We start from the raw sequence: 24,579 nt of genomic DNA, 5'->3' as shown, positions 1-24,579 counted from the left end.
CTTTTATGTTTAATAATGGTATTAAATTTATGTTGAAAATGTGATTCTTTATCTTTTAGAGATTAAAATTGAAATATTTATGGATGTAATTTTTGAAACAGTAATTAGCTTCAGTGTAATAGGAGATATACTGGAGAAGGGCATGGCAACCCACTCCAGTATTCTCGCCTGGAGAATCCCGTGGACAGAGGAGTCTGGCGGGCTACAGTCCATGGGGTCGCAAAGAGTCAGACACGACTGAGCAACTAACACACAATAGGGGATGTAATTTTTCTGTAGTTTCCTACTTCATTGCTTAAATTTTGTAAGTGTAAGTGTTAGTCACTCAGTTGTGCCCAACTCTTTGCGACCCCATGGACTGCAGCCCACCAGGCTCCTCTGTCCATGAGATTTCCCAGGCAAGGATACTGGAGTGGGTTGCCATTTCCTTCTCCAGGGGCTCTTCCCAACCCAGGGATTGAACCCGGGTCTCCTGCACTGCAGGCAGATTCTTTACCGACTGAGCTACAAGGGAAGCCCTTGAAAGTGAAAGTGAAGTCGCTCAGTCGTGTCCAACTCTTTTCGACCCCATGGACTGTAGCCTACCAGGCTTCTCTGTCCATGGGATTCTCCAGGCAAGAATACTGGAGTGGGTTACCATTTCCTTCTCCAGGGGATCTTCCCGACCCAGGGATCAAACCCGGGTCTCCTGCGTTGGAGGCAGATGCTTTAACCTCTGAGCCACCATGAAGCCCTTAGGACAAGTTAATTAAAAAAAATTCGTTTGAACATAGTGGCATGTTTTTTGCTATGTCTGAGGCTCAAGTCTTCTGCTTCTTTCTACAAATTCCTCTATACATCCTCACTTCCTTTCCATATCTCAAGATTCTTCTATCCTTTCCTGTCAACTGATTCTACAAACAGCAGACAGATCAACACAGCCTTACTTATCCTTAGAATCCAGAGATTTATCATGCCATATGTGTTGGGAATGTTTTTTTAAAAAATATCCATTTATTTATTTGGCTGCACCAGGTCTTAGTTCTGGTATGTGGGATCTTTAGTTGTGGCATGTGGCATCTAGTTCCCACCAGGGATCAAACCTGGGCCCCCTGCATTGGGAATGAGGAGTCTTAGCCTCTGGACCACCACGGCAGTCCCTGTGTTGAGAATGTTTGATCACTTCCAATTACTTTCTGATCCTTCTAAATTTAAATTTAAACTTAAAATTCTAAGTTTTTAATTTCACAACTCTCAGAGTTAAGATGCCATTTGAAGAACTAGCAGGAGAACATTAAAATGCCTAAAGTTTCTTTTAAAATAGAAATAATATTCAAATAGTTCAAAGAAGCATGTCTTCTGGTAAAATGGAACATTTGATAACTTCATCAAACTGGCCTTCAGGCAACTGAGTTTTGTAAAATTGGTCTAGAACATGATACCTCAACAAAAAAGAATACTAGTAGTCATTAAAACATTGTACATTATATCTGTTGACATAAAAAGATATTCATAATATATTTAGTTAAAAAGCAACACATATAGCCAGATGCTATTTTTTTTGGTGAGGAGAAATGATATAAACAGGTAGGAAAAGTGTCTAGGCAGAAATATCCTAAAATATCACAATGTTCATCTACAGGTGATGAGTTTGAAGGTATTTTGGGCTTTGCTCTTTTCTTCTTATCATATATGTATATATTTTTACATGTATGTGTACGTATGTGCTAAGTTGCTTCAATCGTGTCTGACTCTTTGTGACCCCATGGACTGTAGCCCACCAGGTTCCTCTGTCCATGGGGATTCTCTCGGCAATAATACTGGAGTTGGTTGCCATGCCCTCCTCCAGGGGATTTTCAAGACCCAGGGATGGAACCTGTGTCTCTTATGTCTCCTACATTGGCAGACGGGTTCTTTACCACTAGCACCACCTGGGAAGCCCTACGTGTGTGTGTGTATATATATAGGGCATATATATAATTTCCTATTCATATATATATATGTATACACACACATATCAGAGTTTGAAGAACCTTAGGTCATGTATTTAATTACCCTTAATCTAAAATTTTAAAAGATGTTTTTATTTTGTGTAAATTATACATACATATGCAATGTCTCTATTATATATAAATATATATATAACATATAATATGCACACATATACATAAACTTGTACAAAAATGGATGGAAATTTTAAAACAAGAGAATCTGAACCCATAACCTAAGGTCCTTCAAACCCAGAGAATCTGTAGGAGGAAAGAACTTGGGGAGACTCCAGCTGGAGCCATCGTCCATCTACGTTTGCTAAGATCACTTGGAAATAAAATGTCAACCATGTAGACAGTTACGGACATCAGGAAAATGGCTCCGTGTCCAGGAGGCGCATACCAGCATGCCCTGGATGGACAGAAGGCGCCTGCTGGCTATCTCAGGAGGCAACAAGCACTCAGTTCCTCATATGGACACAAGAGGTAGGTTCCGTGGATACCTACAAGCCTTCTTCTCTTTGATTCCAAGACAGTTGGAAGGTCATGCCAAGATCCATGCCAGGAATGAGGAAAGAGATGGGGAAGGAGTGGGTGCAGCTGGAAGAAGGCTGGGGCTGAGCTTTACGAGAGGAGGCCAGGGTCCTGGCTCTCTTGTGACAAGTCCACCAAACGTGCCGGTGACAGTCCCCGGGATTGAGTACACAAAGCTGATCCTATTTGCATAACTCTTAGTTGAGCAAGTTCACCCAGAGGAAGACACGGGGGATTGCTGAAACAAGTGGGGGTTTTTGGTTTCATTTCTCTTCACAGTAAAAGGGAACACTATGAAAACAAGATGAGCTAATGGAAAGTTAGGTATCACAGGGAAAACGTGTCATTTCAAGGACCAGAAGAGGAAATTCAAAGCAGAGTCTGAATTCTGTATGCACAACCCACCAAGAAGCAGATGGAACATCAACCTTATTTCCAGCCTCGGAATTTTAGAATCAGTGGTCCAGCCACTTCTCTTTAGAAATATATCAGATGATATGTTTAAATTCTACTTGAAGAGTTAGTCAGGTTTTACTGTACAGCACAGGAAAGTCTACTCAATGTTATGTGGCAGCCTGGGTGGAGGGGAGTTCAGGGGAGAATGGACACGTGTATGTGTATGGCTGTCCCTTCCCTGTTCACCTGAAACTACCACAACATTGCTTGTTAATTGGCTGTACTCTAATACAAAAAAAAGTTTAAGTCGGGATTGCATAAATAGATGCAACAAAATAGAAATTATTATGAAATTGAGAAAAAGTGAAACTAAGCCCAAGATAGCTCAAAGCTAAAGGTCATATCTTAAGTGGTCTGCACAATTGTTAGAGCAGACCAAAAATCTCCAGAAGTTTAGGTTTTCTTGAGGCTAAAGCAAGAGGAAAACATGCCCACAGATATAAATAAGTCTGCATCTCTGCAACAGGCTTTCTCAGCCTCAGTACTACTGACATTCTGAACTGACAAATTATACGTTGTAGGGGCTGTCCAGAGCATTGTAAGGTCATTACCCCTGCCCGCTCCACATGGCCAGATAGAACAACAAAAATGTCTCCAGACATTTCCAAATGTCTCCCCATGGCAGGAAATCTGGTGTTTCAATTACTGGTAATGAGCTTATGTATTGATATGTTCTGTTAAAGACTGGGACAGAAAAATATGCTTTGTCACTCATCAGAGAAAGGCAGGCCTACTATTCCTTTATAAAATGTAAAGGACATTCATAGCCAAAAATTGTGTCCAATAGATGTCTGCCACTCTGCTTACACACACAGATACAGACTCACAAACACACACACAGGCCTGGTGTTTGTTGGACTAGACCCGGAAACTTTCTACAAGAAAACCACCACCCTGGCTCCATATTTAAATACAATACAAACTAGTCTCATGAGATAAAACTAGAACAGTTGTTGTTCAGTCACGTCCAACTCTTTGCAACCCCATGGACTGCAGCAGGCCAGCCTTCCCTGTCCTTCACCATCTCCCAGAGTTTGCTCAAACTCATCTCCATCAAGTCGGTGATGCCATCCAACCATCTCATCCTCTGTCAAGAACGATGTACTCTACCCACTCCCTCTTATGAAGAAACTAAGGCTCAAAGAAGTCAAGCCAAGAGTAGCTACTAATAGATTCTATTTCCACTGAAGATAACAACAACAGCAAAACCCCCAAACACCTATCCTGTAAAAGTATAGTAAACACTTCAACAAACAGCCTAAAAACTGTAGTACTATATGCATAAACTGTATAGATTATAGTGGAAATACCATTTTGAATAGCATAAAAAATTAAAAAAATAAAAGTATAGTAAACAGAATAGACAGTCCAGAAATAGTCAATTTGTCTTTTACAAAGGAGCAAAGGCAATTCCAAAAATGACAGTCTTTTCAATAAGCAGTGCTGGAAAAACTGGACACCCAAATGCAAAAGGAAAAATTATTCTAGATCCATATCTTATACAAAAATTAACTCAAAATGCATAACAGAACTAAGTATAAAATGTAAAACTATAAACCCCCTGGAAGATGACATAGGAGAAAATCCAGGTGACCTTGAGTTTGGCAATGACTTTTTAAATAGAAAACCAAAAGCATGAGCCATAGAAGAAAATGATAAAGTTGGACTTTATTAAAGTTACAAACTTCTGCTCTGCAAAAGAAAATTAAAAGACAAGCACAAGCTGGGAGATCTTTTCAAAACACAAATTAAGAACTGGTGTCTAAAAAATACACAAGAATTCTTAAAAATAAATAATACAAAAACAAACATCCCAATCGAAAAATGAGTATGAGATTTGAACAGACACCTCACCAAAGAAGGCAGAAAGAGGGCCACTAAGCCTGTGAAAGACGGTCCACATCATATGTCATGAGGGAGATGTGGATTTAAAACAGTGGGATACCACCACGCACCTACAAGAGTGACAAACATCCAAAACACTGACACCACCCAAGTCTAGACAAAAGGCAGGAGAGGAACTTTCATTCAATACTGGAGAACAAAAAATGGTGTAGCTGCTTCAGAAAACAGCTGGACGATTTCTTACAAAACTAAATATACTCTTAGTACCTGATTCAGGAATTCTACTACTTGCTATTTACCCAGATGAACTGAAAACTTAAGTTCACACCACAAACATGCATATGGATGTTTATAACAGCTTTACTTATAACTGCCAAAACTTGGACACTACTAATATGTCCTTCAGTGGGTGACTGGAGGAACACACTGTGGTCCAACCAGACAACAAAATATTATTTATCAACAAAAGGAAATGAGCTATCAAGTCATAAAAAGGCATGGAGGATACTTAGATGCATATTGCTAAGTGAAAAAAAGCCAGTATGAAAAAACTACATAATGTATAATTCCGATGACATTCTGGAAGAGGCAAAACTGTGGAAGAGGAAACAGTGAAAAGGTCACTGGTTGCCAGTGGTTCAGAGAGAGGAAGGAAGGAATGGGGGGAACACAGGGGATTTTGTGGGTACTGAGCTATTCTGTACGACACCGTAATAGCAGACACATGTCATTATACATTTGTCAGACCCACAAAAGGTACAGCCCCAAGAGTGAGCCCAATGAAAACAGTGGACCTGCATTCATCACAATGTATTAATATTAATACTGGCTCATCCATTGTAATAAATGCACCACACTATGCAAGATGTTAATAATTAGGGGAAACCGAGAAGGTGGTGAGTACTACCTGGAAAACCCTCTGTACTTTCCACTCAATGTTTCTGGAAACCTGAAGCTACCCTGAAAAATAAAGCATTATTTTTTTTAAAATTTAGTAGATTAAAATTTGTGACAGAATGGGCATGGAGCCACATACTTCTGAGTTGATATTTCAGAAAAATGTATCCTCAATTTTGAAACGACTGTATTACCTTAAAATATTTCTGCTGAGAAAAGTTGTCCACAGCTACTAGCGTGTCCCTTCCTAGCACCCAATAGTCTTTGCAAAGATCGCAATGATCAAGGGCAGGCTGCTCTGCCTTAATCATAGTTATGCAAAATACAATAGAATTTTGTTAAATCCTCTTAACTGAATCCCCAAACTTCTACAATGTTAGCTTAGAAAAATAACTGGTAAAAGGTAGAAGTTTACTAATGTTGATTAAAGTCATATTCCTAATGATATGCCTTTAGCCATCTACAATCAACGAAAGATACAACTAAATTAGACATAAAAACAAAGACAGAGACCATCAGATGAGGCAGCCCTGAGTACACACACATATTTGCATAATGAACAGGATTTTATCAGAAATTAGCAATCCTGAAGAACCACTGCTGTCAACCAATAGTTCAGTAAGTTGATTAAGTAAAAATAGGATGGTTCAGTTCAGTTCAGTTGCTCAGTCGTCTGACTCTTTGCAACCCCATGAACCGCAGCACACTAGGCCTCCCTGTCCATCACCAACTCCCAGAGTCCACTCAAACCCATGTCCATCGAGTCAGTGATGCCATCCAACCATCTCATCCTCTGTCGTCCCCTTCTCCTCCTGACCTCAATCTTTCCCAGCATCAGGGTCTTTTCAAATGAGTCAGCTCTTTGCATCAGGTGGCCAAAGTATGGAGTTTCAGCTTCAACATCAGTCCTTCCAATGAGCACCCAGGATTGATCTCCCTTAGGATGGACTGGTTGGATCTCCTTGCAGTCCAAGGCACTCTCAAGAGTCTTCTCCAACACCACAGTTCAAAAGCATCAATTCTTCAGTGCTCAGCTTTCTTTATAGTCCAACTCTCACCACCATACATGACCACTGGAAAAACCATAGCCTTGACTAGACGGACCTTTTTGGCAAAGGAATGTCTCTGCTTTTTTAATATGCTGTCTAGGTTGGTAGCAGATACCTAAACTATGGACTTCCCTGGTGGCTCAGACGGTAAAGCGTCTGCCTACAATGTGGGAGACCTGGGTTCGATCCCTGAGTTAGGAAGAATGGTAACATTCAAGAGACTCCACCATGGTGTAAAGCTATTGGAATTGAGGATAAGAAAGTGGTTGGATCTGGTGAGTAAAACTGGATGTGTATGCTAGGAAGGAAGGGTGAGCGTCTGATGTTTCAAAGTGTTTCAGTTGTTTTGGTTTTTAAATTATGCGCAAGTATCTCCTTGAATGATGTGAGTTGGACCATAAAGAAGCCTAAGTGCCAAAGAATTACTCTGTGACAAGTGACACTGCTTTACTTTCATAGAAGTATGATCTTTTTATTTAAAATTGATAACCAACCAGGACCAGTACAGTACAGGAACTCTGCTCAATGTCATGCGGCAGCCTGGATGGGGAGGGGAGTTGGGGAGACTGGATACCCGTATATGTGTGGCTGAGTCCCTTTGCTGTTCACCTGAAACCATCACAACATTGTTAATGGGCTAAGTATTAGTCACTCAGTCGTGACTCTTTGTGACTCCATGGACTGTAGCCCGCCAGGTTTCTTTGCCCATGGGATTCTCTAGGCAAGAATACTGGAGTGGGTTACCGTGCCTTCCTCCAGGGGATCTTTCTGACCCAGGGATCAAACCTGTATCTCTTATGTCTCCTGCATTGGCAGGCAGGTTCTTTACTGCTGGCACCATTATTACTTTTTAAAATGGTACTGAATTGTGATAATGAATGCATATGGAGTGGTTTGACTCCCTAGGGAATGGGACTCTGGTGCTCCTGCTCTAGGATTGCTGTGGAAGACTTACTGAGACCCTCAGGGGGCTGTGAACCAAGGGGGTTGGGGACCTATGAATCTGTAACTTTACACAGTGAGCAGCAGCAGGAGGGGGAAGATGCAGCAGGTGGGTGCTGTCAGCTGAAGCAGCCAGGCTGAAAGAGGGTGGAGGGTGCGGCCCCGGCAGGTGCACGTGGGGGGAGGGGGGCTGGGGGGCTGCCGCTGGACACCCACCCCGTCACCTTCCAGGCTGCCCACTGAGCTCTAAGCAGAAACCACTGATTCTCAGGGAGTACTGATGCTGGGCCGGGTGCCCCCTGGTCACTTCCAGAAAATTCTAAATCAGTTAAACAGCATGATGGCTATTCTGTTGAATTTCCATTATTCGTAGGGCAAATTTCTCATTTTCCCCACCATCCTCGTCACCCAGGATCAAAACCTCTGTCATCTTTGCAGTCCCATTTTATTCTCCATGGGGCCCTTGTCACTTTCTGTGTAACCTCGCTGGGTTTCTAGGCTTAGGGAAAGGCACGGACAAGGCCAATAGCATCATTCTGATGGTTTCCCCCTACATTAGTCTTCTTTCTCAACTAAACCCTGTGTGCATGCTCAGTTGCTCAGTTGTGGCCCACTCTTTACGACCCCACCCTTGGTGCCTGCCAGATGCCTCTGTCCATGGGATTCTCCAGGCAAGAATACTGGGGTGGGTTGCCATTTCCTTCTCCAGGGACTTTTCCCAACCCAGAGATTGAACCCGAGTCTCCTCTGGGTCTTATTGCAGGCGGATTCTTTATCCACTGAGTCACTGGGGATGTCCCCTGCTAAACCTTACATGATATTAATGACTAAAATGTCCACTTTAGATGTGACTATTCTGGGTAGTGTGGTTGCCTCCTGGCCAGTCTCTGTGGCATCAGGCTTTTCCCGACTCTGGACTCAAATTTGTGAATTATCATCTCATCTTTTCATTTACATTCAGGATCCATCAGACCCACCCACTACTCTTCACCTGATTAAATGAATGAATTCTACCTTTACTCAGAGGCAAGCTTCAAAACCGAGATGTGCTCTCATTCACCCACTCCCTGCCCACCACTCTGTATTCACATTTCTCCATGGCATGATCACACGAATTTAGCTTATAGGGTCTATTTTAGCATTTGCCTTGTCCCTCCTTGATGAACGGCAAGCCCTGTGAGAGCAGGGATTTTTGTCAGGTCTGTAGCCCGTTGGACTGCCAGTCTGGAGAACAGAGCTTGGCCCTTGGAAATGCTCATTAATATTCATCAAGGCACGGAGGACACAGTAGAATAAACGCCCAGGAAGTGTTAACACACCATTATTACTACTATACCATCATCTCAAATTCTGCTTGCAACATCTCTGGTACTGTCAACAGGAGAAAACTGCAAGCTTTCTGCCCCACACAGCTCCGCACAGCCTGGCTCCAGTCTGTCTTGCCGCTCAGTGTGACAAGGATGGAAACTTGCATTTATTGACATGGTAGCGCCATTCTGCCTCCCCATGTAGGCCATCCCACTGATTCTCCAAAGCCTAATTCAGACCGAGTCTTGCCTACATCCTTCTCTCCCTGACCACTTCTCTCCATCATCGATTTGGGATGTAGCCACAAGCCCCAGGACACCACCAACCATCCTGTTTTATGTGGGTCTGTAATTCCTGCATCAGCTGCTGTTAATGTGTGCATCTCTCTCCTCCATGGAGACTGTAAATTCCTTGACATACTGTCTGATGAGCCTCCTTGTACACCACCCTTCTTCCACCATTGAGACACACAGTCCCCTGACCTCGTCACCATGACACAGCAAAACACTTTGGTTGAACTGAAGTTGAACTTAGAAATCCCATGGACTACGCTGGGAAAGACTGAAAGTGGGAGGAGAAGGAGACAACAGAGGATGAGATGGTTGGATGGCATCACCGACTCGATAGACGTTTGAGTCAACTCCGGGAGTTTGTGATAGACAGGGAGGCCTGGCGTGCTGCAGTCCATAGGGTCGCAAAGAGTTAGACACAACTGAGCGACTGAACTGAACTGATACAGTAGTTTGCAGTCAGAATCAATTCTGTAGGTAGATCCCATTATTTTTATTAGCCACAATCTATCTGGTTTATAATAGATCAACAAAAGTTAGTTCCCCAAATCATTTTCATTTCAGACAAATCTAGACCATGGCAGCCACCTATTCACTCAGTCTGTGACCATTCAAAAAATCTGGGCTGAAATCTCAACTTAGCCATTTCTCCCAAATGAAGGTGCCAAGAGCTTTAGGATGAGGAAATTTGGGTCCAACCTGACTCCTGTATTTCTTGAGAGCCAAACAAACGCCAGACCGTTACTTAATTGAACTTCATCCTACTCATCTGTACCACGCAGATAACACTACTCCTTCAAGGGTTATTGTGAGGATTAAACACAAGAGCATATGTTAATCCCTCTGCCTCAGAACAGTGAACAATGCATTACTTCCCATTTTCTCTCCCCATCCCCCCAAACAGGGAGAGCCAGATTATAGAGAAGAAAGGCTTATGGGACCTTTGGCACAAACAAAACTGCTAAATAAAAATCACTAGGGAGTCTTTACAAGTGTGGGTTTCACCAATTAAAGTGTTACAGTTTGCACAGCACCGCAGACAGGCCTCTAAGGCACCCCACACTCAGCCCCATCCCAGACTTTTGTTCCCTTTCCTGAGATGGAAGCGGGCCAGATTACAGAACCCTCCCCACTCACACAGGGCTCCCCTCACTGAACTGCTCAAGCCTCTCACTGTCTTACAGCCCCCACTCACCCATCTGGCAGACAAAGGAGCTTTGTACTTACAGGTCTTTCTTTTTCAACTGGCTTTGGGTCTCTCCTCTGATTTGTCACCAAAAGAGTAAAAGCCTGAAGAATTCTATTTTTGGCCTCCGGGTGTGGTTGGCTGAAGGACCCAGAGGACTAAGGGGCAAACAGCGGGGCCACAGTTCAGTCCCCCGGTCCTTCACTCCCCAGGTTTACATCGAATGAAAAGGCAGCTTCGGTGCTTCAGACCCCAAGGCCCAAGCCTGCAGCCTCAGCTACCATGTCCAGAGTTCCTCCTGCAACGCAGCCGCAGCCGTTCTCTGCCCATCACCCCTCCACCTCCGGGAAGCCCTCCCGCCAGCCTCACGCTGAGCTGGAGACCCAGACGGGCACAGCAGGCCTTTCAAGCAGCCCCAGGAGGAGGAAGTTTCTTGTTCCCACAGGCCTGGGTTTTTCTCTTTTGGGTCTGTTTTCTCTTTCTGAAACCAGGAAGCTCAATTTGCCTAATGGTTAAACCCAAAAGGATTACAGATTTTTTTTCTGTAAGAACCTGCAGTCCCGTGGTCCATCCCTCCCGGTAATAAGCAATCTGTTTCCAAACCATCCCGACACAAAGGGGACTTTCTGTTCTCCCAAGGGAAGACTCTTTCATGCCATTATTTGGATAAAAAGTACAACCTTTACAGATCATTCATATTTCTGTTTTCCCCTCTCACCAAAACGCTAAAAGTGCAAACACTGAATTACATCTCAATTCCCTAAAAAGACAAAACCTAACTCTTTCTTTTCTCCCTGTCTCTGTTTCTTTCTTTGCTTTTAACCAAACTGCTTTTAGGTTCAGACTGTCACACTTAGATCCCTCACATTTCCGTTCATTAGCCCTGAACGCCCAGCGACTTCTGCTTTTCTTGCTGAAATTGGGGTTCTCCTTCTCGCCTATGGTTTTTGCTAAAAATGTGCCCTCCCTTAGTAACACAGCCAAACCTTCAGCAATCCTTCCTTGTGCCATCAGCTCCTCTGGTTTTAACTTCTAGGCAAGGGAGTAGAGGGTCTCACCCACAGCCCCCACATGGCCCCAAGAGGGAACCACGGAGAAGAGGGTGTCACTCAGGATCAGAGAGGTGTGGCTGAATGTATGACTGTTGAGCTACCAGTTGACCTTGGGAAGTCATTTACTTCCCCCATCCTCCGTGGACTTACTGGAAAACCGGGGCCACTGCCCCCTACCCCCAGGGCACCTGCTTTGGGAGGGCTCTTGTCAACATCACTTATGTGTGCTTACTCACAACTGCCTGATTCTTCCCAAAGAATCCTTTCTACATGAGTCACTCAATTCTTTTGTTTAAAAGAAACTTTTTATTTCGTATTGGAGTATAGCTGATTAACAATACTGTCATAGACTCAAGTGGACAGCAAAGGGACTCAGCCATACATATAATGTATCCACTCTCCCTCAAACTCCCTTCCCATCCACGCTGTCACATAACACTGAGCAGAGCTCCTTGCGCTGTACGGTAGGTCCTTGTTGGTTTTCCATTTTAAATACACTAGTCTGTACATGTCCATCCCAAACTCCCTAGCTACTCCTTCCCCTCATCACCCGTAAGTGTCGCTGAATTCTTTTAAACATATTTTCAGCTGTGCTGGTGACAGGAGTACATCCTGTGTTTGGTCTATCACTCTGTTTATTCAGGCCACAATTCCTTTATTATTATTATTATTGGAGTTTAGTTACTTTACAATGTTGCGTTAGTTTCTGTTGTACAGCAAAATGACTCAGCCATACGTATGCACGTATCCTCACTCTGTCAGCACAGAGCACTCAGTGGAGTTCCCTGTGCTGTACAGCAGGTTCTTGTTATTTATTTTACACACAGTAGTGTATGTGTAAGGTCCACTTAGGTCTTGATTCTTAGCCTGAGCTAGGCATTGAATATCATCGGGCTTTAGGGAAAACACAAGCTCTGGTTCTATGCCAGACCAGGCTCTCTGAGAGTCAGGCCTGGGCATCAGTATTTTTAAATCTCCACAGGTGAACAAGTAACTCTAAAACTTTTTAATCATTCCTTTTTAAAAAAGATTTTCTAGATGCATACCATTTTTGAAGTCTTTATTGAATTTGTTACAATATTGCTTCTGTTTCATGTTTTGTTTTTTTGGCCCCAAGGCATGTGGTATCTTACTTATCCCACCCGGGATGGAACCTGAATCCCTTGCACTGGATGGTGGAATCTTAACTACTGGAGCGCCAGGGGAGTCTCCAACTCTAAGAGTTTTAGGTGGTGGGGAGTGTGATGCAGAAAAAGCAGGGTAACAGGAGGTGCGGGATGGGACGGTCGGTGAGCAAAGTCTGGGTGAGAACATGTTCATGGCGAGGACCCCACGGAAGGGAACAGAACCACTGAGTCCCATATGTGGATCAGAGACGGAGCGGGCAGAGGGGGGCTGCCCAGCATCCAAAGTGGGAGGTCTCGAGGTGCCCTTGTCCCTAGCACGGCAGACTCGCTTACTCAGCCCTTCCTTTGGCTCAAGGCAGTTTTGTGTAAGACCTCAGCTTCCTTCCAATATTTCCTCCTTTCTGCTTATGCTGTGGCCAGAGCAGGTTTCCATGGGAACCCAAAGAACTACTAATGCCACAGGTTATCTAGTTTAGACTCATCTTATTTGTGGAGCCGTCGCTGACAAATTCCAATCAGGGAATCTGGGGGGAACCGAGTACAGCGACTACCACTGAGGATCCCGGGTGCTCCATTCCTTTACCTGGTCTAGACAGCCATTGTCTCCTCATTTACAGTACTCGTGGGTCAAACAAAGTGTCCACATTTCCAGCTCAAATTCCATGCACCTGGGGTCACTGTCACTTGTTGAATCTACTGTAAGAGACACAGGAGCTGCAGACACCTTCCAGACATGGGCCTCCCTTCAAGGAGCACTCTTTTCTTCCCTTCTTTCTTCAGTTCATGTCACCAGCTCCCCCTCCTCCACTTTCTCAACAAGTTTGACACAGTATCATTAGCGTACCTAGTGTGTAAAAATGTTTGAAGAGCAGTTGCAAAGGAATGACTCTTGCTGATCGCAGCATGCTCAGTCACTTCAGTCATGGATGCCCCTTTGCGACCCCACGGATGTAGCCTACCAGGCTCCTCTCTCTATGGAATTATCCCGTCAAGAATACTGGAGTGGGATGTCATTTCCTCCTCCAGGGGATCTTTCCCACCCAGGGATCAAACCTGTTTTCCTGCATTGACAGGCGGGTTCTTTACCACTGAGTCATCTGGGAAGCCCGTTATCGTTCCAAATGAACAGAAACCTGCTATTTTATTTTTCTGTCTGTACACACATACACGGACTTCCCTTGGGGGCTCAGACAGTAAAAAATCTGTCTGCAATGCACGAAACCTAAGTTGGATCCTTGGGTTGGAAAGATCCCCTGGAGGAGGGCATAGCAACCCACTCCAGTATTCTTGCCTGGAGAATCCCCATGGACAGAGGATCCTGGGGGGGCTACAGTCCATGGGGTCGCAAAGAGTCGGACACAGCTGAGCGACTAAGCACAGCACGCGCACACACATACACACACACACAGTGTTACCATCCCCACATCTCTAGGTCAGTGTGTGCTTGTCCCTCAGGGGTGGGGCATCGTGACATGCAGGACATGATGAGGGGTTTACACCTTCCTTCACATCTGGTGCTCAGAAATCATCATCAAAGGCAGGACACCCACCTAGAACCCCTGTTCCAGTGGAACAATCTCCACTGCTCTGGGATCTGTACCTTGCACACACACCCTCCCAGAGCGGCGTCAGGTCTGGAAATAAGGCAGAAACCTTTCAAAATCACTCCTAGTAATCTGACAAAGTCCAGGAGAAGCATAAAATTTAGCCTGAAAAGTACTATTTTTATTTTTTTATTATTTTTTAACTTTTTGTTTTATATTGGAGTATAGCCCTGAATATTCATTGGCAGGACTGATGCTGAAGCTAAAGCTCCAATACTTTGGCCATCTGATGTGAAGAGCTGACTCACTGGAAAAGACCCAAATGCTAGGAAAGATTGAAGGCAGGAGGAGAATGGGACGACAGAGGATGGGATGGTTGGATGGCATTACTGATTCAATGGACATGAGTTTGAGCAAACTCTGGGAGGTAGTGAAGGAGAGGGAAGCCTGGTGTGCTACAGTCCATGGGGTCACAAAGAGTCGGACACAACTTAGCGACTAAAGAACAAATAGCTGATTAATAGTGTTGTGATAGTTTCAGGTGGACAGTGAAGGGACTTAGTCATATATATACATGTGTCCGTTCTTCCCTGCACTTCCCTGGTGGCCCACAATGTGGGAGACCTGGATTCGATTCCTGAGTTGGGAAGATCCCCTAGAGAAGGGAAAGGCTACCAATTCCAGTATTCTGGCCTGAGAATTCCATGGACTGTATAGTCCATGGGTTGCAAAGAGTCGGACATGACTGAGTGACTTTCCCATTCTTCCCTGAACCATCTGAACTCACCTGAACCCCTGTCCCATCCAGGCTGCCACACAACCCTGAGTAGAGTGAAAAGCACTATTTTTAAATGAGAAAACAGCACACCATGGGAAACACAACCTCATCAGTTCCAATTTACTGGTTTCAAAGCTAATATCTATGGAACTCTTACTGTGTACTTGGTTCTGTGTCAAGTTCTTTACATGGATTGTTTCATTCAATACTTAGAACAGTCTTTCAGATACTATAATATTATCTCCATTTAACAGATGAGAAATTTGAGGCTTTGGCAGGTAAAGTAACTCCTCCAAGGTGACAGAGATAGTAAGCCTTGGCACCCTAGTTGACTTGCTGGCTCTCAAGTCAGCACCACTTGCCCCCAGAACCCCGAGAGTCCACACCTGAGAGCATGCAGTGCAATTGAGGACCACTGTGCCCCATCACCCACCCAGAACGGCTGCCCTCTGTAGATGGGTAAGACCTTGGATGCTGACAGATAGAGGGTTTCTTAGCAGGTGGGGTGAGCTGTTGGAAAAGCAAAACTGGACCACAGGGGTCAGCTTGGCAGAGGGCAGGAGAAGGAAGGAGTGATTACAGAATATACCTCTGAGGGCAGAAACTGGCAGATAGAAACATCTACTTAAGAAACGTAACAAATCCCCCCGCCCCCCAACCCCCAACACTTTACAGACAACAAAGTCAACATTTCTGAGCTGGGGAGACTTAAGAAGTCATCTAGACCAGCAACTTCAGCATCTCCTGGGAAATGGGTTACAAACACCACTTCCCAGCTGGAACTGGGGCATCACTGTCTTGTCAGTAAAACAAGGAGGCTGTGCTAGTCAATCAGTGGTTCTGGACCTTACCACAGGTGTTAAGAATCGCCGGAGGTTCTCTCAGACCCAGACTGCTGGTTCCACCCCGAGAGGGGCTGGTTCTCTGGGGATAGAGGGCAGGGGGTTGGTATTTCTAACCAGCCCATGTCCAGAACTGCAGAACAAAATCATGGAAGATGGGGCAAAGGACAGTAAGGGCTGCAGTGGAAAGCAGGCAGCAACCAGTTCTAAAATTCAGAGAATTTAGAGATCTTGGACCACTGCAATGCAGTGCAATGGAAACTGAAATGAGAAGACAACTTTCAAAAGGAAGAGCAGATAACAGATGAGGCTTCAAGACGAAGCACAGCCTCAGTCATCAACCCCGCGTTAATGTGTGTTATTATAAAATGGATCTTTTACATTTAATTAATAAACCCATCTGGCTTCCCAGGTGCCACAGTGGTAAAGAATCCATCTGCCAGTGCAGGAGACACAGGTTCAATCCCTGGGTTGGGAAAATCCTCTGGAGAAGGGAATGGAAACCCACTCCAGTATTCTTGCCTGGGAAATCCCACGGACACAGGAGCCTGGCAGGGGGGCTATAGTCCATGGAGGTGCAAAGAGTAGGGCACAACTTACCGACTGAGCGCACACACACACCCATCTGAACTCCCCGTCAAGTGGATGTCATTCACTTCTCCTAATCCTAAGCAGGGGAAACCTCGGGCAACAGAGGGTTGAAGCCCCTCCATAGGCTGGCAGCCCAGGACCCCCCGACACCAACCCAGTGTCATCGCTCACCTCCTCCACCTTTCTTTCAAACTGGGTTCCCACGTTACAAACACAATGAACAAGGTCGGGGAGTGAAAAAAAAAACCCTAGCATTTTTCTTGTTCTTTCTCCCTTCCCCAAATAGGTGAATCTACCGGCTTTCGTTCTGAGATGGTGTTCTCTCAGGTCTGGAAGGGAGAGTGAGGCAGGTGAAGCGGAGGGACGAGGAACACAGCTCACAAGGGGACGCAGATATGTGGGCTCCCTGCAACATCTGGAAGACACCCCAGGGCTTGGGCTGGTGCCTGGACGCCTCAGCTGGTCCAAGCAGCGCCCAAGTCAAGGCTGCTGGTTGTGCCAACCCACCTGCAGGGCCCCTACCGCCCTGAGACCCAAGGGACCAAAGCCTCTCCCACGTGGAGACTGGAACATTCTGGCTTTTTCTTCTCTACTCTGACTTGAAGGGAATATTCGCTCCCTGAGGTATGGGGTCATCCCAGCAGGTTTCATGTTAATACTTCAGACGCTTCTAGGGAGCAGAGGGCTGGCCTCCCAGGGACTCACTGTGCTCTCTGTGCCTCACACTCCCACCAGAGCTGAGTTTGAAACTCTCCACCCTGGCTTTCAGCCCTCTCGTTTCCCCTCTACCCCAACTCCCAGCCCATCTGCCATGCCGCATGGTGCTCTTCCAGTTCTCTTTCCAAAAACAACTGCAGCTCTGCTGTTTCCTCGTTCCTCACACGACAGAGCTTGGCAAGACTCTCCCTTCACAGCAGCCTACATTCCTGGTTCCACAAGCTGCTCACCTCACCCCACCCACCCTAAGGACCAGCTCCATGGGAACCCCACACCTGAGGGCCCCATTCTCCTCTAACCATCACACCTGCTCCTTCCTGGAATAACAACCCTCCCCACCTCCACCCCACCAGCCCATAAGCAACCTCCTCCTTCCGGTTTCAAATGCACCATTTCAAATGCCTCGTCCTGCATGCAAAGCTGTCCGGAGCTACCGGGCAGAACTGACCATCCCTCCTGGCTCATGTCTCGTCCACACAGCACCGTCAGTGCCCAGGATGCTTTCAAGCCCATCAGCAGACATTCAACAAACTCTGATGAACTGTGTAACTAATGAGACCACTTATGTGCCATTATTTCTCCTCCAATCTCTCAAAAGGCTCTTTCACTCACACCTTCAAGACAGTTGGAATTCAACGATTGTATTTTATTTTAAAACTTATTTATTTATTTATTAACTGTGCTGGGTCTCTGCTGCTGTGTGAGGGCTTTCTCTAGTTGCGGCGAGCAGGGGCGACTCTTTGTAATGGTGCCAGGGTTCTCATCATGATGGCTTTCCTTGCTGAGGAGCACAGGCTCTAGGTGTGGGCTCAGTAGTTAGTTGTGCTCAGGTTAGATTAACCAGAAGCATGTGGGATCTTCCCGGACCAAGGATGGAACTCTTGTCTCCTGCACTGACAGGTGGATTCTTTACCACTGAGCCACCAGGAAGTCCTCAATGACTAATTATTTTACTCAAGCCAGTGTTTTCCAGATTTGCCAGCCCACGAAAATGGCTGGCGTATTTGTTAAAAATACAGATTCTTGGACCCTGCCCTAGGCAGACCACTGAATTCAAATCTATGTGAAGCAAGTGAGCATTCATAACAAACATTACAGGTGATTCTCCAGGTTTGACTTAGGGGACATTCTGTCCCCCAGTGGAAGCCGAGCAACTTTGGAAATAGAGCAGCAGCAATAAGCCTTATTGACTGTTCATACAGAATTTCTGGTAAAATTGTTTCACTAAAAGATTTAAGTAGAAGGGGTGGAGAAAAAGACTGAGTCCTGGCATATGTCCAGTTTTCACTTTTCCAAAACATTCTCTGGATAAGGGGCCATTTTACATCCAAACCCTCTGTAATCAAAATATTTATTTAATCAAGTGGCTTCACCCTACAGAAAAATAAAGTCAAGGAGAATGAACTTTTTACAAGGACCATTTTAAAATAAATCTTAATATTTGTAATCCAATTTAAAAAAAAAGATGTATCTTTTTAATCAGGAAATGCAATATCACAACTGTGCTTGTATACACTTGTTTTTTCTTCATAAAAATAGAAATGAGAAGGCTAAAATTCTTATTTGGGATAAAATTTCAGAAAATACTTCAGGGTAGCCATACAGTTAGTTGTAATGTTTGTTTGGTTGCCAAGTCGAGTCTGACTCTTTTGTGACCCCATGGACTGTAGCCCACCAGGCTCCACTGTCCCGGCAAGAATGCTGGAGTAGATTGACATTTCTTCCTCCAAGGGACCCTTCCAACCCAGGAATCAAACCCACGTCTCCTGCATTGACAGGTGGATTCTTTACCACTGAGCCACCTGGGAAGCCCAATTGTAGTGTTAGATATTACAGTTGTAATGTTTGGTATAATTGTAATGTTGGATTTTATAAAAGCTGTGACTAAGACACTTCTGCACCCAGTTTATTTTGCCTGTCCTTGGTTGTCCACATAACCACTTCATTGCAAAAACTGTCCTGTTTGTCTTGTTTCATTATGCCTATTGATGGATCCTTAAAGACACATTGCAAAAGAGGTGCACAGAAATGTTACACAAGGAACTATTAATAGAAATATTCTGTAGCTCAGTTCCTAAGAAGCACATTTCTGTTTTCCCACCATTTCCCTTAGTAGCAGCTTGAAAGTGTGCAAGTATTAGTTGCTCAGTCTTGTCTGACTCTTTGTGACCCCAAGGACTATAGCCCACCAGGCTCCTCCATCCTTTGGATTCTCCAGGCAAGAATAGTGGAGTGGGTTGCCATTGTAGATTTAGAAAATAGCTTGTCCCAGTCACCTGTGTCCTGAACTGCTTTTCTCTATTCCTTTGGAGCAGAGAACACAAGATGGGGGTGGGGGTGGAGGAGGAGGAAGGGGAGACAGTTGGAGGGGTGGGCCTGTACAGAGAAGCGGGGGACAATTCATGAAATGTCCATGTCTTCCTGTTTACACGCCCTTAAACAAGGCTCGTCAGCATCACAACACACACACTTCCCGCCCCATCTTCTCCAGCTCAGGTAAGGGCCTCCCAGGTGCTGAGGTTGGAGACCCAGAAGTCATCTTGTACTCCTCTGTCTCACTCCCCAGATCCAGCTCATCAGCAAGGACTCCCCATGGACATCCACTGCCCATTCTCAGTCTGACCTCCTGGCTCCAGCCCCACAGCCTCGCACTGCCAGAGAAAACACAGGATACCCAGCAACACCAGCATTTCACGAAACACCCAATCATTGTTTAGTATAAATGCGTCCCGAACATTGCATGAGATATACTAAAAATTCATTCATTACACGCCTGAAATTCAAGTGTAACCTGGGCATTCTCTATTTGTATTTGTTAAATCTGGCAACTCTCTCTAGGGCTTCCCAGATGGTACTAGTGGTAAAGAACCTACCCGCCAATGCAACAGACGAGAGGATTTGGTTCAATCCCCGGTTCGGAAGATCCCCTGCAGTAGGAAATGGCAACCCACTCCAGTCTTCTTGCCTGGGAAATTCCATGGACAAAGGAGACTGGCGGGCTACAGTCCCTGGGGTCACAGAGTCAGACACAACTTGGCAACTAAACTAAACCACTAAGACATATTGCTGATGAATGAATGAATGAGTTTCTTGTCTGTAAAACGAGATTTCCTTACACTGTAAGCAGTCTTCACTGCAGCACATCCAACTTTCCTAATAATATGTTGACATCCCCAAACAACCTTTTCTGCCCCAAACTCAGACTTTTCCCTCTCAAACAGTGAATGCACATTCCTGCCTGTTACATGGTGCTACCGCCCGCCCTCCAAGTTCAGAGTCACCAGGAGCTCCGTCCCAGTCCCACTAGGTGATAAATGGGACAGTGTCTTATTCAAGCATTTCATTGTATTTTACAGTGATAATTTTAAAAATGTAGTGGGAAGCTAAAAGTCCAAGGTGTTGATATGAATGCTAGGAAAAGACACAGTGAAAATTACAAGGTAGGTTGAAAGCAGGAACTCTTCAGCCTTAAGCAAAACACTCTTTTCAGTGTAAGCTGGTTGCATTTTCTGGTGAAGAAAATGCATGCAATTGAGACCATGGATGGATAATGCTGAACACATATTGAAAACTGCGTCTGAACAGGATTCTGCAGTTTTGAAATGGTACAAACTGTTCAGTTGTCCGGGAATAGAAGCCCTTATCACACACTCTATTTCTGGCTTTGGGGCTCCGGAGAGGAAGAAGGGCCTGCAAGGCACCATCTGTGACTCAGCTGAGAAGCAAGGCGGCCAGGTCCTCCAACTGCAGCACGCAAAGACCCCTCCCCTTATTTTATAATCCTTCTGATTGCTGGCAATTGTTGGAGTCTCTGAAGAAGAAAAACATCTTAGTTTGGACTTTTCTGAGCTGCTGGAGGAATGGCTTATTTGCAGTGGTCCAGGCCCTTTGGGCTGGGTAGATAGGCAACCTGAAGGCGGGCCAGGAAACCACAGGACAAGGAGGAAGGGAAGTGCTGAAGGCCCCATGTCGGGTGGGAGAGCCTGAGAGTTGACTTCAGCAAGAAGGAACAAGAGACATGAACGCACATGCTAACCAGAAGCAGTGGTTCCAGGAAACCGTGCAAAAGGCTCCCCAGTTCAAGACTCTAAATCGCACATGGTTTCTTGAGCCATTTAACAGATGCAGCACTGTTTTCTTTGAGAAAGCCTTGGAACGGTACCAGGGTGCGTGCTGACACGAGGACCACTAGGCGTTCAGCACACGTTCACGGGAGCCTTCCTCCCGCGGATGACGGGGGAGGGCGATGAGCAAGACTACCTCGACCCTCGGGAGCTCTAGGTCAGTGGAGAAGCAGGCAAGTCCGTGCTGATGTGGAGGGCACAGGTGTCCAGCAGAGCAGTGTCCAACGCTCTCGGGAGCCACGGCAGGAAGCAGATGGTCCTGGGTGTCCGGATGTATGAGGCCAACACCTCAGTTACAGCTGAACTGACCTCACCACATGACAGTGTTTTAAGTGTGCTTTTCTTACTGAGGCAAAATATAGAGTCCCCTCAAGACGAACGGTGGTGAGGGTTGCAGGACAGTGTGAATGTTTTTAATGTCACAGGATACTTAACAATGATTAAGAGAGACTTCCCTGGTGGTTCAGCAGTTAGGACTCTGCGCTTTTACTGCCAAGGGAGCAGGTTCCATCCCTGGTCAGGGAACTAAGACCCTGCAAGCTAAGCTGTTGTGGCCAGAAATTTTTTAACTAAAAAAAAAAAATTAAAATGGTTAAGACAGTAAATGTTGTGTTAGGTATACCACAATAAAAAAAAGAAGAAAAATAAATTTTAATTATTCACCACCACCCCCACCGCCGCCAAAATCTATAGAGTAAAATGCACAGATCTTAAATGCTCTATGAGATCAATTTTTTGATAATGTCTCCACCCACAATCCCAGCTTCCAAAGCAAGATGCAGAACGGCCATGTTCTGTGTGGACACAACCTCAGCACCCTTGGGTCCACTTCTAAGTCACCTCCTCCCCATGACCACTGTTTGTGACCTTCTGAGAAACAAGATCAGACAGTATGTATTTCATTCTGTCTGACTTATCAGTCCTTCACTTAATATGATGTTTTGGAGATTCAACCAGTCGTTGTTGAAGCAGTGTCTCTTTTTTTTTTGGTTCGAGTAGTCTTATTTTATGAATACATCATCCAGCTTTATTGAATCACTCTTCTGATAATGAATATTTGTTTTATGTACAGGGTTTTTTGTTTTATGTACATATTATGAAAAGAATTGCTATATACATCACCATATACATCTTTTTGTGGACATGCGTCTTCATCCCTCTTGCATAAATACACAGAAGTAGAAAGTCTTGCCTGTGAGGCATTTGTACGTGGAATTTTATAATAAACCACTGAATGGCTTCCTGCAGTGGCTGGACCATTTCCACTCCAGTCTCCCCATACCCTTGCCTTCGCCTGCATGCTGTGATTGTCAGTGATTTTTTTTTTTTAATGGACCCAATCGCTCATGAAACTAACGTGAATGATGCCAGAAAAGGGTAACAGCTTTCAGGCAGGGCTACTAGTTTCCCAGAAGTCTGTTCCTTCCCCCAAGACGAGAGGGCCAGCACCCCAAGCTAGAGTTTGAATGGGGTTCCTTTCTTTTCTTTCCTTTTCTTAACAAACCATTTTCACATACTCTTTCACAACCAATCCTGATAAATTCTAACAGATGGTGAAAGAGCAGCTCAGAGATGAGGTAATTTGCCCAGAGCTTACAGGGTAAATCTCACCATCCTGGTCCTCTGCCTGAACAAGCACCCCATCTCTGAGACTTAGGTCAATCTGGATATTAAAAAAGAAAAAAGAAAAACTTCTGAACGAGCTACAACGGCACTATGCTACTTCCTGGCTCTTACATGGACTTCCTTTCTCACTCATGGGTCACTTTGACAGAACCTTGCTCTGTAGAGGTCAGGAGCGACCCTCAAACCTTGGAGTCCTGGGGAGAGGGGAGTGGTCCCCTCGTGCAAGGGAGATGCTCAGAAGCGGGAGGAGCTCTGTGTACCCACACACCTCACAACACAACCAGGACTTGCTGTGTTGGAGGCTGAGGCTCTCCCAGCAGGTAGGGTATCCCACCCCACCCTCAAGCTTCTGGAGTATGTGGGGGGAGACTGGAGGCACAGGCTCTCTAAACCCAGGAGACACACCACCCTCCTAACTGGTGCCCAGTGTGGTGGCCCCTTCTCTAGGGACAGAGAGCTATTCCGCACATCTCAGCTCTCAAGACATTTGACATTCGGGTGGGAACTGACCAGATATTAACAAGACATCTGAATTCACTGATCTGAACTTCAATCCATAATAGTCCCAACATCTTCAACGGCTGGATCTGGTGAAGTGGTTCCACCTTGGTACACAAGCAGGGTCTCGAGGAGAGTGCTAAAAAGCACCAATGGGGACTTTCCTGACGGTCCAGTAGTTAAGACTCCACCTTCCAGTGCAGTCTGCACAGGTTCAATCCCTGGTCAGAGGGCTCAGAGCCCATATGCCTCTCAGCCAAAACACCAAAACATAAAACAGAAGCAATATTGGAACAAATTCAATGAACTATCTTAAAAATGGTCCACATCCAAAAAATCTTTAAAAAAGAATAAAAAGCACCCATCCCTGGGTCCTCTACTATCCCCCTTTTATTAGCTGGGGTGTAGCTTGGGCCCAGGGAGAATTAAATGCTCCCGCATTGACTCCAGTGAGCACCCAGGGCTGAGAACCACTAGAAAAACCCTATACTTTTGACTTCACCTGCTCTGAAAAAGACTTTACAGTCCAATGGTGTTGGGATCCTTTTATCAGATACTGAACTCCACTTCAGAAAAGGAATCATAGTAATAGACATGCCATGTGTGTGGCTGCATTGTATTCAGTTGCTCAGTCATGTCTGACTCTTTGCAACCCTAGCAACGACAGGGTTCTCTGTCCATAGGATTCTCCATGCAAGTATACTGCGGTGGGTTGCCATGCCCTCCTCCAGGGATCTTCTCAACCCAGGGATCGAACCGGCATCTCCTGCATCACAGGCGGATTCTTTATTGCTGAACCGCTGGGGAAGCCCAGATGGGCTATGTGAAAGTGAAAGTCGCTCAGTTGTGTCTGACTCTTTGAGACCCCATGGACTATACAATCCGTGGAATTTTCCAGGGCAGAATACGGGACTGGGTAGCCTTTCCCTTCTCTAGGGGATCTTCCCAACCCAGCGATAGAACCCAGATCTCCCGCATTGCAGGGGGATTCTTTACCAGTTGAACCACAAGGGAAGCCTGAGAATACTGGAGTGGGTAGCCTGTCCCTTCTTCAGCAGATCTTCCCAACCCAGGAATCGAATCAGGGTCTCCTGCATTGCAGGCATATTCTTTACCAATTGAGCTATCAGGGAAGCACAAAGCAAAACTCGTTCAGTCATGTCCAGCTCTTTGCGACCCCTTGGACTATACAGTCCATGGAATTCT

The 24,579-nt window shown here is 45.3% G+C and overlaps 1 protein-coding gene across 3 annotated transcripts in view; it reads right to left on the bottom strand.

Annotated features, from left to right (window-relative positions):
* LYN (LYN proto-oncogene, Src family tyrosine kinase) overlaps nucleotides 1–24,579 on the bottom strand; it is a 109,408-nt gene that overhangs the window by 62,117 nt on the left and 22,712 nt on the right. The window contains exon 1 of one of the 3 annotated variants that reach the window (XM_040261250.1): nucleotides 10,516–11,184. The exons of the other annotated variants lie outside the window; for them this stretch is intronic. The gene's annotated coding sequence lies outside the window, so the exon portion shown is untranslated. Of the gene's footprint in view, nucleotides 1–10,515; nucleotides 11,185–24,579 lie in introns of those variants that run through there. 3 annotated transcript variants of the gene reach the window in all.

Source organism: Oryx dammah, unplaced genomic scaffold (genome assembly GCF_014754425.2).
Source record: "Oryx dammah isolate SB20612 unplaced genomic scaffold, SCBI_Odam_1.1 HiC_scaffold_19, whole genome shotgun sequence".
Taxonomy (NCBI): Eukaryota; Metazoa; Chordata; class Mammalia; order Artiodactyla; family Bovidae; genus Oryx; species Oryx dammah.
This window is presented reverse-complemented; position numbering and strand designations above follow the sequence as displayed.